We start from the raw sequence: 14429 nt of genomic DNA on the forward strand, positions 1-14429 counted from the left end.
AAAAAAGCACCGTACACCAACGCTGTGCAAGAATCCCAGTGGGGTGCAAGTCATTTAGCTAGGCACTTGTAATTTCCCACAGGATCGCGAAGTTCACAAACTGAATAATGACGTTAATGACCACCTGACACCTGGATGCGATGTTAATGTGAGGAGGTCATCGCGCGAACGCTGATGGGATAAATACCACGCGTGAACACGGTTCATTGATGCCAATTTTAAATGTAAACACAGCACCGCGGCGATAGGAACCGTCAAATGATGACTCAAAGTCTCCCTGGCAACGGACGATCAATTATGTAATTTATAATAATAATAAATGTTACGTTGATTTTTTTTATCTGCTTACACGATAGTACAATAGTTACCGCCTATATCTGATTAATGGTTCCGTGACTTAAATTTGTAATGGTGCTGTGTTCGGTCTAAGAAATAACCTGCCCGAGCCGACTGACGCTGCCGGGAATTTATAATTTAACAGCGATTTATTTTCGTGCAATAAGTGATGGGGAAAACACATTTGAGGCAGTTTGCTTTTTTGTTTTGATTTGCATTCGCTTCAGTGTCGTGATTAATCGTTTATCTATAATTTGACGTTTTTTGTCACATTTGGAAAATCCGGGTCCCTCTCCAGAACGGTTCCTTGGGACTAATACCAACAACATAAACGAACTATATAACGGCTTTATTGTTCAGTTGTGCATTCATTCTGCCCTCGACTAAAAATGTACAAATGCGTGAACGCCTCCACCGACAGCTGCGATAGCTGTCCGACCGCCGGGCGCGGCAGTCGACACAATGTGAGTCGTTCCCCGTTGTCGGAGGCAGACTAAATCTCTCCTTCACGCGCACAGCCCACGCTAAACATTGCAGTTGCGAATCATCTCACCCAGATGTGTATTTGAATAACTGGTAGAAATGTTTACCATTGTTAACATGTGGTTCCCCCCCACCCACCCGTAGTGTTTGTCTATTGGGTATTGCATGCTACGTAGCTATCCAGTATGCACACATCCTGCGTCGTGTTTCATATTTGTGGAGTTAAATGTCAATTTACAGACGCACAATGATTCTATATTTTATATACTGCATTTCATATATATGTTACCAAAACAAAAGAAGTATTCCTGGCTGGCTGAAAGGACATCACGTCCTGAGGGACGGGCCGGTGGATGGTCACGTGCAAAAGATTAACACTTTGTGAGGCCTTCATCCAGCAGTGTATTGAACGTGGCTGATGAGGATGTGTGTTATGAACGAACGGACATATTTCTTCGGGTTTAGAATGATACCGCTCTTGCCGGCAGGTGCCTGCTCTCCAACAGGCTGCCTGGCAGCGACGGTTGTGACATGATACAGCACAACAACAATAATAATACAATGGCAAATGTGGATGTACTGGATGCGGTGGATATGCCGAACCCAGTCGCCTATTATTTTTCGAGCGTAGTGCGAACCCAGTTTCTTTGAACAAAGCAATGAGCTGAACAAACAAATGCGTACAGTGTGTTGAGGGAGGGATGATTCCTTAAACCTACACCGCACCGACCAGCGTGGTGAAGTATGGTCAAACAATCTCCACGACCTGACGCGGTGCAGGAAAGCCCTCCGTCCCGCGGTAGGTGGTCGTTATGGTTGGTTATCATTATTGCCGCTACGATATCGTTCTGTTGAGATAATAATTGCAAATGTGTCGGTGAATTTTTAGGTGTTGCAAAGCATTGGCCGGATCGCGGGTTAGTCAACGAACACAATCACGAGGAATCACCTGCAGATAATTTTGTTGCAAAATCAACAACACCAATAATAACGAAGCACTTCATTCGCCCCCCGCAATGTCTCACTGAGTCTGAAGACTCTGTGGGCAAGAGGGCCCTGCCACATTGGGATGTTTGGTCAAACAGGGCTGGCACCACACCACCTCCCTCATCGCCACCTCCCATACCAAGCCGATACAACCTGGTAATTCCGAACCGTTTCTCACATTCACGTACAGTACCGTCCACGCTTTTAGCCAGCTCAGCTTTCCAGTTCAGACGAGATCGGGGGCATTCAGGCAGACTCAGCCTGCACCGTGAGTGCCCTGGCACGGGCGGGGGAGACAAAGGCGGCCGGGCGTGTTGCTTGACCACATCACAGCACTTGCCCAACAATTCTGTTAAAGCCTCTATCAGACCTCGACTTTGGCATTCGCCTCCTCAACGTTTGGCCGCATACGCAGGCGTATAATCGAACGCTGTGTAGGGCAGGCGGTGGCGGGATATTGGGTGGTCTCTGCCGCGTACTCTGCGAATGTGCTGCATGGATTAGTCGCGCGCGCGCGCGGCATTCGCTCAACGGATGGGCCAGCGGCGACCGCGAGACGCAGCTTCTGCGAGCGGGACGATGAATTTCACGCAGATAGCAGCTGTTTGAAAACTGGCTCCGGCGAGGAATCCCCCGCGAGCGCCTAGATGTTATTAAATCATCCGGCGCTGGGCCCAACGCGGCACCGCTCCGCACTGAGCGAGCCGAGCTGGTGCGGTAATCATCATCATCAGCAGCAGCGGCAGCACGGCTATACCGCTAATGTCGCTTCCCTGTGGAGGATTTGGGGGAAAATGTAATTAGGGCTGAATCGTGTCTCTGTTTTAAAGCGACTTGCGAGGCCCTCGACAGCTCTCACGCGTACGCACGTGCGTACTAACGTGCACTCACGCACGCACATACGCATGTGCGTATGTGTGTGCGTGCGTACGTGCGTGCGCGTGCGTGCCCCAACAACAAGAGCAGCCGCCGTTCGCCGCTAATTGGCGGCAACGTCGCCACTTAGCGCTAGTGTCCAGGAATGGTGGCACCTTGAGGCCGTCGCTTGAAGTGTCGAAGGCTCGCTGCTGATGGTAGGAGGAGGCGTCACGGTTGAACCGACTGAGATGAATGGCACATGTGCACTGCGCATATACGGTATGCGCGGTGCGTATATGAAAGCAAGCAAGCATTTGTATCCGCGGGAGCGGTTAAGATAAAAAAAAGTATTACCACTGACGTTGATCGTTACTCGAAATTTTAACTCGGGATGCAGGGCTTTTAGCGCAATGCGCTAACCGCCACATTACCGCTCCCCCATTAACACAACAGCAAAGACAAATACCTCCCGGTATAGCATTAACAGGCTGTTTGTGCAAGTTTTCTTAGCGAGTTCCCATGATGTACACACACAAGACAAAGATGGCCCGTATAGCATTAACATGCTGTTGGTGCAAGTGCTGTTCGTGAGCGCCTATGAAGGGCGGAACGGCAAACGAGGGGGCGGATGGCCAGCACCACGCCCGGCCGTCTTTGTCTCCCTCGTGTCGATGTTTACATACCGCACCAGGTACTCATTTGAGGCTGAGTCGACCTAGGCGACGCCTAGGATCAATTCAGATAATCGTCGCCGGTGGTGGCCACGAGCTGGAATTGAACTCGAGTTGCCGGCTTCGTAGCGCAGCGCACTAACCGCTCCCCACGCACGAACACACACACACACAGGCGCGCTCGCTCGCGGGGGTCACGGGCAAGGCAAACAGACTGCGTGGCAGTCGGAGTACTCGCGGTGTACGGATATTGAACCGACAGAGACGAAGCGTAAATCAAACTCGCCGAGTTCACAGCGCGCACGCACGCGTGTGCCCGCGCCCGCGCCCCCCCCCCCGGGGTCCCCCTCGGCGACTCGATGTCCGACGTTCCGCTTGCCCCGCGTACTGGTGCCGGAGCTTATTCGGGAGAGTGACCGAGAGCTCGGACGTAGCGAGTGCTGAATAACGCGACGCTGTTCGGCCGCTCGGGAAATCCGCGGAGACAGCCGCTCGGAGCAAACCGCGACACGGCACGGCTGTCTTGCGTCTCGTGAGGCTGCAGCGAGGGGCTGGAGCAGAGAGCCATCGTGTCAAAGCCTCGGCACCATCAACAGACTATTGGTCCTTCGTAATCATTTGCTATTTAAGGCCCCCTTAGTCAATCCACCGTTGTTGGATGAAGGGCTCCGCGCGACCATACTTCACCACGCTGATCAGTGCGGTTTGGGTAAAGCGCACGCACAGGATCGGGGTACAGATGTATCACTCGCCACCGATGTTAGTCGTGGTTGGGAATCAAACTCGGGTCGTCGGGCTCGTAGCAGCGCATGGCGCCAACCAACGCGCCACCGTTCTCGCTCGAGCTCGTCAACAACCCGGCCACGTGGTCTTGCGGTTAGCGAGCGATTCACGATCGGGAGGTCGCGAGTTCAAATCCTGGTTGGGGATTTACTCAGCCCATCATTCGTCCCTCCGAGGGGGGCGGGGGGTGTGGTCGATAAAATATGTACCGCTCTGTTGGGAGAAGTCGACCGTGGCTTTGGACACACTCTCCTCCGCCAAAGGAACGTGGAATGTCTACCACTGGCTCAAGGTTGTAACCAGGAGACGGGCACCTCCTCATTGGGCATTTGCCTGGCATCAAAAACCCACCGAGCGTCTCGCCTCTCTCTCTCTGTGGGATGCGCGTTTTGGTTTCATTGCAAAAAAAAAGTGTATCAGCGCATCTTGGTTGAGGAGGAATGGAACCGATGGGTCCGTAAGGCTCCAGAGGTCGACTGACGTAAATAAATAAATACATTTAATGACACCGGAGTGACGGGGAAGCCTGTCCGTTCGTTATTTATTGGCGTTAAAGGATCACGCCGCTCTTTGATCAGCTCAAATAGACTTTAAGTAGCCTTCGCGAACACTGCAACTGTCTTTGCCCAATTACACCCAAGACGGTTACAATTTAAGTAGGGCATTGCGCAATTAAACTTGAAATCCTCCTGTTATATTCAGTGTCACGAACGCGACGTTTAATTATTGACAATCAGCATCGGTCAGCATCATCGTGATCATTGTCTTCATCGTAACCACGTGGACTCAAGGTGAGACAGCTCACAATGTAAACGCCGATGAGTAATAACATTATAATGTCTGAGCGCGTTCGAACGTCACATCGGTTGTTAACGTCTTCCCTCTGAGTGACAGTAAATCAATGTGCGGATTTGTTATTAGTATTAGAATTGTGTTGGTGGTAAGAATGCACTTCGTGTTGTCTATGCGCTTTTTATCGTCTTTCGCGTCACACTCTACCGGAGGAGAAATTTCTCGTTGTTAGCTGATGATGGAGATCGCGTACCTCTGTGCTCACCGTGAGAATCAAACCGATTTACATCCCCGAATCGGAGAATCTCCCGTGAGTAAAAGCAATCAGCCAAAGGGTTAAAATGTAAACATTTTTTCGTTTGTTTTTCTGACTATTCCAACATATTCAAATGTTTGGTTCTTTCTTGCCTTAAAGCTTTCGTGACTGCAGGAATACATATTCTATGGGTCTTTCGGTAAAGCCACGTAGATATTTTTCTCTCTCCGTGGCTTTACCGAAAGACCCATAGAATATGTTTGATTATTTTAAAACATAATTCGAATTTGGCATCGATCACTCAAACGCGCTCAACTGTACGCATCGTGTATTCCACTGATCATAAGACGCTACGGAAAGTTAGACGCACTCCAAAACGTGTTCCCTGATGCCAATAAAGTCATACTAAGTGATACTAGACAAAGATCCCCCGTATAGCCTTGAACGCACTGTTGGGGCAAGTGTTGTGAACGAGCACACGGACGTGATGGGTGACTCACACACCACGCCCGAGTTCTGATGTGCACACACCGCAACAGATACTCATTTAACGCTTAGGCAGGACACTTTTTTTCGGCCGTGAGCGTGAAATCGAACTGGGATGGCGCGAGTCAGCAGTGCGATGTGCTACAATGAACCACTTGCCGCCACCATCCATCACAACGCTTGCGTCTCTCTGTGGTCTCTTCCTCCCACCCAACTTCCACCCCTCCCCTCCCCCGCTCCACCCCCACCCCTCCCCCCGTGCAGGGCTCATCCCGGAGGAGTGGTGCGGCGCTGCCCGGCCCAGCTTCCCCGCGGGCACGCAGGCGGCCAACGGCCTCGACAAGTCGGGCGGTGGCGATGGCGACCTGAAGTATTCCCAGGTAATACAACAAAAGGCAAAGCACCGTGCAGCATTCGGCAGACTGTCACAGGTGACCGAGTGCTGGTCACCCGTGACCGACCGACCGACCGATCGGGTCGGATGAATTTGGTCACTGGTGTTGGTGGCCACGAGCGGGAATGGAAGTCGGGTGGTCGGGTTCTCCACAAAGACAAAGATCCCCACCCCTATATATAGCCTTCAGAGACTGTCTGAGCAAGTGCTGTGAGCGAGTAGTACCCATGAAGGCCGGCACGGGACACAAGGGGGTGTGTGGCCAACACCACGCCAGTCCGCCTTTGTCTCCCTAGTGACGATGTTTTACACTTCGCACCAGGTACTAATTTGAGGCTGAGTCGACCTAGGGGAGGCACAGGACCGGCCGTGAGTGAGAATCGAACTCGGGTCGCCGGGTTAGTAGCGCAGCGTGCTGACCGCTACACGACAGCTCCCCACACATACTGAACAAAGACAAAGATCCCCCGTATAGCCTTAACGTACCGTTTAGCCAAGTGCTGTTAGCGAGCACCTCTGAAGGCTGTACATACACACACACACACAAACGCATGTACACACAACACAACGATCCCACGTAGAGGCGCGCGGACCTCTGGGGGCAAGTGCTGTCAGAGAACACTCACCCTCTCGGCCCCGCACTGGAAGGCAATGACACGAATCCAGTGCGAGACCCGTCATCTCTGGGGGAGTTCCACATTCTAAAATGTTGACCCTCTGAGTCTGGCAATTAAAAGCGGAACGTCGACTGTATACGTGCACAAATGTAGCTTTCTAGTCCCCGTAGAACAGCGGAGCTTAACCTGGGGTGCATGCACGCTGCGGGCGTGCGAGACGTGGGCAGATTTTTTCCAGAAGGTAAATAATCGAAAACGCGAATTAAGCACGCACAGGTAAGTCCAACTGTTTTGTTTCATATAACCCTATTGTATTTATTAACGCACTGTTGTAAACGATTGAGGCTGCAGTAAAGATTAAGGACGTTTCATAGGATTCCCATCAGCCAGTCACGATCGCCTATTTGCACATGTTTCACTCACACAGTGCGCACACAGTACACACACAGTACACACAGAGCACAGACAGTGCACACGCAGTACACAAACGATGTTGTCCCACGTCCGACCGAATAGCCGCATGCAGAGTTTATGCAAAACCGGATAATCGAGCGAAATTGGGGTATTCGCATATACGCGAAATCGCACAAAGCGAACCCGCACAAAGCGGGGGAAGCCAGCATTCGATTAACACGGGCCTGAGAGACACGGGGGAACGGGCATTGATTGCGGAGCCATCACTTCTGTTCGAACCCGCGAGCATTGCAGGGCTGTGGTCTGTTGAGAGGGTCAACGCGGCGCTCCCACACTCACCACCATTCACTGTTGACGCGGTTGTGTGCACGCGTGATTGTGTCGACGCATCGCAATGATGGGCACTGCTGCGCGCATTGTTTGGTGGTGGTGGTGCTGCTTTGGCGGGGGTGCGAAAGCCACAATTTGTGTGGCGATCGAAACGTCGTGATACTATGATTTTTTTTCTACCTACGTAACTTTACCGAAAGAACCAAATAGCACAATTAAGAGTTAAAGAATACAAACCGACGCAACACATTCGTCGATAACACTGTGGCTTCAAACGTAACATATATAAAACTAACTATATATAATAGGCAACGTGTCGGGCAATGTGCTGTGAAAATGGCAATGTGCTGTGAAAAATGTGAAAATTTTATTTTAAGGCTACAATGAATATTTTGGGGTTCTTAATTATAAAGCGCCACGGTCGCACTATGTTAACTCCCTCGCCGGGTGTGCAGGAGGTCGTTGGTTCGATCCCGAACCTGATGCCTGTATATTTTGAGTCCGCGTGTTTTCCCCCTCTCCACGTGGTCGCTTGGAGTTTTTTTCCGGGTCCTCCGGTTTTTCCCCTCCACATTAAGACTCAGCGTGCGTTTAGTGTTTGGCTGCTATAGATTTACACATGATAAGCCACTTCGTTGAGCTATCATTTGTGACCAGGCTACTTCAGAAAGGAAACTCATAGCTCAGTCGGCCTTACCTGGTAAAATATATATTTTTAGGTGAGTTCAATTATAATGAGCGCACAGGTTCACGACCTTAACAGTGGGATGTGAGCTAGGACATGACCTACAGACAATGCCCGATTATTATTGTCGATGGGGCATCAGCGATCACCTAAACACGTTCAATGGCGCAAGTGGTCCGCTCGTTGCGCTATCAAATAAAGTTGTAACCCATCGCACCTGAGTTCGATTCCCGGCCACGGCAAGTGCTTTATTCATCCGAACCTGGGGCCCTCTCGTTCACCCTTTCTGCGCTGACCAGCACTGCCAAACGACTTGCCTTCATCCAGCAGTGAATCGGCAGAGGGCTTTGAATTATTCAGAGTTGTGTATTCACCAGTGTTTGTTTGCATGCTTGACCGTGTTCACAGCTCTCTCTGTGCATGGCATATTCTGAAACTTTGAACTCCTTAAGCAAGGAGTGCAGGAGTACATCTGTGTGTTTCCTCTATACATGACATTGACGTCTCTATTATGGATGCTATTGGTCGCGAAAGCCTACGTGTTAAACTGATGATGTTGATGTTGATGATGGTGGTGGTGATAAGACGTTGTAATGACAATCGAGTAGGTATGAACATAGACACGTGCGCTCGTTGAGGAGTGTGTGCGAACAAGAGGCCACATGCGAATTGTTGCAGCGAGGTGATGGGGATGTGCGATTAGCGCCCACCACTGCTTTTAGCGTCACCAACAGCAGCAGCCATGGTCTATGCACTGCTGGATGAAGGCCTTCCCACGCAGGCCGGCGAATTCCACAATCCATCTCACTCGTGCACATGAGCTGATTCACAAGAGGAATATGTATATATGCCCTGCGATGCAAGCGTATAAGTAACAAAAAAATAATAAGCAGACAAAATAAATAGGCAAGCGATATAAGTCATTCATATATCTGTCCCGCCAGGTAAAACTAAACTGCAAATACTCTTTACATTTCCCAGATATGTTTTATATTTTATGCGCAGAGACAGATGTCTGGAGGCATATTGTTTGCCTATTTACTTGCATAATAATACCAGTTTCACTTTACGGAAGGTACAAAACAACTTAGCCGAAGGCAACCAGACCATATAAGATAATTCTGTATTTAAAGAGTAATTATGTAGACCAACTCTACGTGAACTATAGGAATACACACTGGAGACTGTTATTCTTATATGCAGGGTGGCCAAAAAGCCAGCACACATAGGGTTATTTCGTTTATTTTAATAATGATATTAAACCGTTTAAATTGTATATTCTTTAAGTTAAAATTGTATCTTATTCTTTATATCATAATATATTTTTTCATTTATGCTGAAGAAGGTAGCTGTAATCTTAAAAAAAAACTGTTCTAGATTCATTTCTGAAGATAATTCATTCATTCATATAAATGGTAGTCAGTTTGAACATTTGTTAAATTAATTAAATAACCCGGTGTGATTTGTTAAAATAATCATAATAACCCTGTGTCCTGACGTATTTGCCCACCCTGTATATATTTTAGCCGTTCGCAAGCCACACAATTTAGAATCTGCTGGAACAATGTGTGCAAACAAGCGTATTGTTAATATAGAGGGATGTGAGCAAAAGGCAAAGGCGCAAACCCTGCAATTGCTCGCTCACGCCACTGCCGGCGGAAAGGCCTGACACGAGATGGTTGCAGCTCTAAGAGGGGGAATGTTTTGGCCTGCTCTTCCACGCTGCCTCCACACGTCTCGGAAGAGTTGGACCCTCCCAACGTTTTCTCCCAACCACCCCGTGACCTGCTGCCCGCTCACGAACTCAGGCCCTGCCCTTCCTAAGTAGCGCCGTTATTAATTTTGCTATAACAATATTGACACGTGCAGCCTGGATAGAAAGTACTCGTTTGCACCTGCGGCTGCCGCTGCCGCTGCTGATACTTTTGGAGGTCCATGGGAAGGGGGTAACAGGCTACTCGGAGATTTGGAGCGTGTGCCAAGCGAGAAGACAAACTAAAATTGTTGAACGAAAACACCACTCGCTTGGCAACCTTCGCCGCTGTTTTGTTGGCGTTTAAAAATAAAGTATCTCGGTTGCTCACCACAGGCCAGTCGCCACAAAAACAGTTTGCAGCAATGGGTGACGCGTCAATACGAGTGTGGATGTACGAACTTGGTGTGGGCGGCGGTGTTGGGGTGGGTCAAGAGACACGATGGAATTAATCTGCAGAGTCACGCCATGAAGCAGAAAAAAAGGGTCACTGACAATCGGCGGATGGAGTCCCCCCCCCAACAACGGCTTAGAGGAATCGACGAGTGATGTTCCGGTGGGAAACGCATCCGTGATTATTTCCCCCGGAGATTCGCTACGGAGCCTGAGATTAGGCACGCTGATTGACCGGCGTGCTACCTGTATCATCACAGCAAAAAGGAATATTTCGAAACGCAAACGTTCTCGCTGCTGCTGCTGCTGCTGCTGTAGCCGCAGCTGTAGCATGAAATACGTCGCGGTGTACATCCCAGGTGCGCCCCCGCTCATAAATAAATTCCTAACGATCGCAATTAAGCGCCGTGGATTGGTGCCAATGCAACGTTCCTTTCTCACAATGCGCGGGGTAGTCTGGCGCGCTGGCGCTGAATAGGGGGAGGGGGGGAGGGGAAATAAGTACAAGAGCAAGAAATACATAAATACATTTATATTCCCCATATTCATCGCAAAGGTTTTTGGGTTAGATCGCGCTATTTATAAATGTGTCGTAACCCTCCACCACCCGACACGGCCAATGAGTAAAAAATGTGACACGTTGACAAAAGACAAATGGTTCACTACTCTAGCCCACCGGTGTGTTGACGAGTGAATCCACAACATTTACTATTCGAGTAGTACGACGTTTCGCTGGAAATTATATCCAGCGTCTTCGGGCGATTTGCCAGAAGAGTGAAGCCGTCCACCTGCTTCCGGTCTTAAATAGAGCAGCAGGACAACGTCATCATCGTTGTTGAACTCCATCAGGAGTCGAGATCCAGAGGCGGGAGGTGGAGGTCAAGACTAAATGGCGAGTGTTCGAACTGCGCTGTGTGCAACGTCGCTTGCGGATGCTGCCGTGGGTGCGTGGACGGTCAGCAAGGTCTGGGCGTGCAAATCCTCAATGTTCGCCGGCTCGATTCGATCTCCGGGCGCGGCAGTTGAAACAATAGAGGAGGGGGGGGAGGGGCGCAGTTTTTGTTGTTGTTGTTCAGCCAGCACTTTAAATGGGTCCACCACAGTTGTAGTCGTTCGGCAGGTAGGTTCGCGTGCGCTGGGGAAAAGCGTGGGTCATACCCACCTCTTCCAAGACGTCTGCCCGGTGTACACACACAGTACACACACACAGGACACACACACGGTACCCACACAGAGTACACACACACGGTACACGCACAGTACACACACAGTACACACACACGTACACACACGGCACACACGGCACACGGTACACACACACAGTACACACACAGCACACACACACGGTACACACACAGTACACACACGCTACACACACACGCTACACACACACGATACACACACAGTACACACACGGCACACACACAGTACACACACGCTACACACACGCTACACACACACGGCACACGCACGGCACACACACAGTACACACACAGTACACACACGGCACACACACACGGCACACACACAGTACACACACGCTACACACACACGCTACACACACACGATACACACACAGTACACACACGGCACACACACAGTACACACACGCTACACACACGCTACACACACACGGCACACGCACGGCACACACACAGTACACACACAGTACACACACGGCACACGCACACGGCACACACACAGTACACACACGGCACACGCACAGTACACACACGGCACACGCACACGGTACACACACAGTACACACACGGCACACGCACAGTACACACACGGCACACACATACGATGTTGTTCCACGTCCGACCGCATAGCCGCATGTAGAGTGAATTCAAACCGCGTAGAGACATGTGGGTGGGAATAGGTTCGCCGCATATACAGTGAAATCGCACAAAGCGAACCCGCATAAGTCGTCGATCTCGACGATTCGAGTAACTGACGCCAGTCTCATGTCTCCATTTAGCTGCAGTCGTCGAGAAGTGTTTCAACGTCGTTCATTTTGCGACAAATGTCAATGCAACGTTCAAAATGAGTCGAAACACATCGTGCGTGTAATGGCGAGCCAATGGACGGATTCGTGTATTCGTGGTCTGCACTGCGAGAGATCACAGCCTCGGGTGACTGACCTCACGAAGCTCACGAACCCAACATACTCTCTCGATAGCCACGAACAGAGCAGCCGTGTCACGTGCGTCCCACTACGTCCGTGTGGACGCGTCCGTAGGCACCCTTGTACAATGTTACCCGAACTCATTTCCTTTAGAACCGCTCTTTTGTCGTTTTACGTTGGCTGTCCTCCCCGATTCATCACCTCCAATTAGGACGGTTGGCTACGAACGGTGCGAAAGAAGTCCACCATGCGCACACGCATAATCCGCTGGGCCGTTCAACATACATACCTATGTTGAGTATCCATAATACAGGGGGGGGGGGTTATTTGGGGGGGGGGGTTAGATCGCGAAAGCCTCCTACGTGTTGAACTATGTAGAGTGTGTCACGTGGGTGGAGCGGTGGCGCAGTAGTTAGCGCCACCGCTGCACCCACGAACCGAAGCCCACACTCACTTGATTTCCTCCCACTGGTCTTAGCCACTCGCGTTTTCGCCTCATCGCTTCAATCGACAAGGGACTGTAATAATTAACTTCTGTGTGTGTGTATACATATACTGTAGAGCCGCAATTCAAAACTAGTTTCTATTTTATTTTAGATGTCATTTGCATCGTGCCGGTCGCATTTATTTCCCTGCACTGCGGCGCGAGAGCACGTGGTCCGCGCGTCGTGTGCGCGTGGGTAAACCACGTGTCGCATATAGTTTGCGTGTGTGCGTTGTGTATATAAAACACGTGGGGAGCGGTGACCCGAGTTCAATTCCCCGCTCATGGCCCCGCGTGTGCCGTGCCGGCCTTCATAGAGGTGCTCGCTAGCAGCACTTGCCCCAAAATTTTGTTCAGGCTACATGGGGGACCTTTGTTTGTTTTATATATATATATACAGTATATAACATGAAGTCGGAATTAAAGTCGGCGTTGAGCTGGTGGTCTAAAAGTCGACATTCAAACGCGACAGCGGCGATTGCGTTGTGCGTGCGATCTCTCTCACACCTGACGAATGCGAGCACAGTTCTTCACGGCCTCACTTGAGCTTCGATGCTCACAGCTTCATCGATAAACATCGATTAGAAACAGGCCCATACTTGAGCAGCAGCTCGACGCTTGCGACTTCATACCGCCGACTGAGTTATCTTGAGTTATTTATCGTCCGTTCCTTCTCGGCGTTTTTCTTTTCCTTCCCCGTTTCTGTCGCTGCTGCCAATATCCCGCTTGTTTTCGTGTGGCAAGTCTGTTTTGGAGCCCTTTATTTTTTGAACCCAGTTCAGTGGGCTGCTGAAGCCAGCACCGACAAACGTGAAGGCATCTGGGATTGTTAGTGTTTCATGAAAAAAAAATGCCCGTGACTCACGGGACCAAACTAATACCATGTACAATTTTTTCCCCATATTTATAGAATTTATTGCAATCGCGTGGTCATGAATTCCCTGAATGTGTTCTTTGGGGAGGTGGGAGAGAGCCCAGAGTATTCGGCTTGGGGAGGCCTTCATCCAGCAGTGGATTGACCACGGCTGATGATGACAAAAAACTAATTTCTTGAGAACTTCTTGTTGTGTTTAAATTGTTGTCCTTCCCCCGCACCTCCAATTAGCACGATTGCATACGTACAGAGGTGCGACAGTTCAACACACAAACACGATGACGATCCATTCTCACCTTGAAATTGAGTGGTCACTTCCTACTCACTCGATGTCTCACCAATTCCTCACTAAAATTGCTCTCCCGCCACCCCCCCCCCCGTACCCTCCCCGCGCAGGGCCACGCGTCAGGTCTGCCCGCGGTCAGCACCTTCGTGTCGGCCTCGGGTCTCGGGCCCTACCCGAGCCAGTCGCAGGGGGGCATGGGGGCCTACGTGGCGTACGGCGGAGGGGGTGGCCCGGCACAGGCCGCGGGCTTCGTGCCGCCGGGCCACGGGGCCGCGTGGCAGGGCCAGCCGCACCCCGCCGACCTCTCGTCGCCCGCCCACTTCAAAGCGGCCACGGCCGCCGCCGTCGCTGCCGCGGCCGCCGCAGCGGCGGCGAGGGACGAGAGAGGAGGGGAGGCGTTGGCGCCGAGGAAGTCCTGA

The 14429-nt window shown here is 50.7% G+C and overlaps 1 pseudogene; it reads left to right on the plus strand.

Moving 5' to 3' along the window:
* LOC144933357 (paired box protein Pax-9 pseudogene) overlaps positions 1-14429 on the plus strand; it is a 30412-nt pseudogene extending 15983 nt beyond the window's left edge.

Source organism: Lampetra fluviatilis, chromosome 7 (genome assembly GCF_964198595.1).
Source record: "Lampetra fluviatilis chromosome 7, kcLamFluv1.1, whole genome shotgun sequence".
NCBI classification, from domain to species: domain Eukaryota; kingdom Metazoa; phylum Chordata; class Hyperoartia; order Petromyzontiformes; family Petromyzontidae; genus Lampetra; species Lampetra fluviatilis.